Raw genomic sequence first — 3,514 nt, forward strand, 5'->3', positions numbered from 1 at the left:
CGTTCGTTATACTTTTCTTCATAAATTAGGGGGTTGTCCGACGAGCATGAGCAAAGTTCCTTTCGTAAGTTTGACGTTGGACATTGTTGTAAATTGTAAGTTGCAGAGAACAGAGGGGAACTTTAATCTTTAAAACACTTTCGCGTGGATCGATAAATTGAGCCTCGACACAACTCGTTGAACTCGCACGTTTCATCGATTATTTTATTCGTTATTGGAGAATTTGTTGAATCTCATCTAGGAGCTGTTCTGGCTGGACCCGCAGCACCTCCAGCAGCCCTCGCCGGCCCTATCACCGCCCCAGCATTGATCGCTGGACCGTCGGGTAGCATAGCCGCTGGACCGGCTGGTGTGGGAAGTATCCTTCGCGCGGATGGACATTGGTAATCCCTTGCTCACTTGCTGGACGATACGCATCTTCTCGACTGATCTCCTCCGACGCCTGCCATTTTGAAACCGACCGCGCCACGATCTCCGTCGTATACCGCTAGTACCTCCATCGCTCTATCTTTTTATATGTAATCCGTGTACATAACGATGTATCGTTTATATGTCTATTTTATATAATAATAAACGCATGCCACTTTGGAGAGGAGCCTCGTGGATCGTCAGTTAATAGGCGACACACTTCCACTCCCCTCTTGTCCATCGTCAATTATTCGATATTCGAAATTTCGTATTTCGGCAAAAAAGACAATTCTCGTGAAAAAATAATTACTTCGAACGTTGCATTGTTTCGTAAATTTCAATTCATTCGCGGTTTAAAATAAGTTGGTTTAACGTGTCCTCGGTCGAAACAAAAGACCGAATGTTGTAATGAGGACAATGGCGTTCCTCAAAGTTTCGAGGCCGGAAATGTTCCAACGGTGTAATTACGAACGCGAGGGAACAAGTTTCGGTATTGTCTTTGTTCACTCGAACAATTGGCGAGTTTAACGATGTCAATCGATGAGGTAAACAAAAATATTTGGAAAATCAATTTCAAATGGAATCGTGTGCATTATCGACGATGAAAGATTAATCTTTTTATGCGCTGATCAATATCGTACGATTAAATAACCATCCTAAAAAAAAAAAAATAAAAAAAAATCTTTATCCAAATATTTATATTCTGTTATAATTTACTTAAGATATGATTGATATTGTAGAAGAAAATTAATTTACGAGTAGATAACAGTTTCGTAATTTTTCATCTAACTAACCATCAATATTTTTCACTTTTCAGGATAATAAAATAAACGACGTTCCACTACCATCTTCAATGAAAACTAAACATTCCAAATTAATTCGATGATAAATGAAAGAAATCTTGTACCAATCATAATGATTCTTGTATTCGATCTAAGAGCAAACAATCTTTTCAAAATATCGCGAATCTGCAATTTTATGAAAAACTCTTCGCGTCAGAGATTCTCTCCAATAATTTCACGCTCAAAAGATCAAAGTAGAAGGCAGCGGTATCAGAGTGCGAGTCCCCGATTAAAGTGACAACGATCGCGGAACATTGTTCGGGTTATGGAATATCACGGTCCATGGCGTGGTCAGCCTCCATTTCGAGGCCCATTGTGCCATCGCACCGATACCTTTGCCCGGTAATTATAGGAAATTGCTTCAACGCCGATCCAATCATCCGGGCATTCTCTTCATCGGCCTTCATTGATATCCGAGAGCGGCTCGATCTCGCAAAATTCTCGCTTTAATCCTCGTTTTCAGGCACATTCGGGCCGCAGGAAATTCGAAGACGCGTCCCCTTTGCGATCCCCGTTTCCGGTATCCCCGGCGAGAGATCGGAATTATTAACGGCCATCAACGTATCACCATTTCAAAAGGTATGCAATGTCCACGAGCTGCAACAAGTATTACTATTATATTCGATTGGATTTATATACGAAACAATTACGAAACGTTTAGTAAATCGATGATAATTAATTTGGCAAATTAATGTAGCGAATAGATGATGAATGGTAAAACGATTTTCAATTAGCGGAGAGAAATTCGTATTTTATCGTTTGAACGTTTAAATTTTGATCGAAATTGCTGTAAATTTAACAAAACCTTGTTTTATAATCACCGTTTTTGGAAACGTACAAATCGATACAAATCTACGAATATTTCTCTATATATTCCTTTTACAATTTTACAGCTTTGATCGATTCGTGTTATACATGTTTTAAGCGAAGTTAAATAATATTTTTTAAAAGAAAGCATCTGAAATGTAGATTTATAAAAGTATCTACACTTACCAAGAAAGAAGAAAAGAAAATTTCACATTAAAAGTCCAATTCCTTTCAAAAATTCCTTCCATTCTGATATCGAATTCAAATAGCCAAGCAGAACACCACCATTCTCCACTTGCATTGTTAATCAAACGCTTTCTTCCTCGGCGCGGCCCGCGTTGGAGTTAGAGTTACTTGAGGTTTCGAAGCTTTGGAATTATGTACTTAATACTTGGTACATGGAGAATTCGGCTCTAAAAGCGGATTAGTTCGCAAAGCTTTCGCGTTTCTCCGTAAAATGGGCGAAACGTTCACCAGTTGCATTCCTCCGCGATCGAAAAGAGAGACACTGTTTCACATGTTCCCCCCATTACACGTGTCACGAGTAATCAACACGACACATTTTAACCAGAATTTCAAAGCTTTCTCTAAGTACGAAATCGAAGCAACAAGTTCAAGTGATTTGGATCGAATTGTCGATTCGTTTAAATTTCGTAAAACTTATGGTACTTTCGAGTGTTCCAGAGGAGAAACGAGGAGTGCAATTGTTCTCGCGAAAAACGTCGAAGGGACTACGCGGTGGCGTACTCCTCGACGTTTAATAGCTAACAGGCGACGTGGAATTTCTTTCGTGCAGAGATAGGTCGTACATCCGGCAACAGTCGCTATTTCTGTGACGTTTCTTGGGTGAAAAAGGTCGGGAAAGCGGGAGATTCAGGGTCAGAGCCGAGTATAAAAGCAGATATCACGGGGTTGATTAGCAGTGTCGCAATTAACGCGATAGACAAGTAGTTAAGAAGCGGATCGGACAATCATGAAGTGCTTGGTAAGCTTATTTGTATCTTTCTTTTTCCACTCGTATTTTTTAGAGAAAAATTTCAAAGAAAAGAATTTCACGATTATACGTATCAAGTATACGCTTTTTTATGTTACAAAATCATTTATTTAATCTTAAAATATAAATGAAAAAGGTATCGATTTTATTTAAACATTTATAATTCACTTCGATTCCAATTTTTTACACATTAGAGAGGCATTATTTGCTTGAAATTATCGGATAAAAAATACAAAATTTTTTTGGAATTTCATATTCAGACCATCCTCGTAGCGATCGCTTCAGTTTGCTCAGCCGCTCCAAGCGGACTTCTCGCCCCATGGGCTTTGACAGCTGCTAGTCACGCAGGAACAACGCTCCTCGCGGCGCCTGCTGTCGGCCCAGCGCTCGTCGCTGGCCCAGCAGCGCTTCTCGCAGGACCCTCTGCTCTCCTCGCTGGACCCTTAGCCGCCCCAGCGCTCGT

The sequence above is a fragment of the Apis dorsata genome, unplaced genomic scaffold, assembly GCF_000469605.1.
Source record: "Apis dorsata unplaced genomic scaffold, Apis dorsata 1.3 scaffold_99, whole genome shotgun sequence".
NCBI classification, from domain to species: Eukaryota; Metazoa; Arthropoda; class Insecta; order Hymenoptera; family Apidae; genus Apis; species Apis dorsata.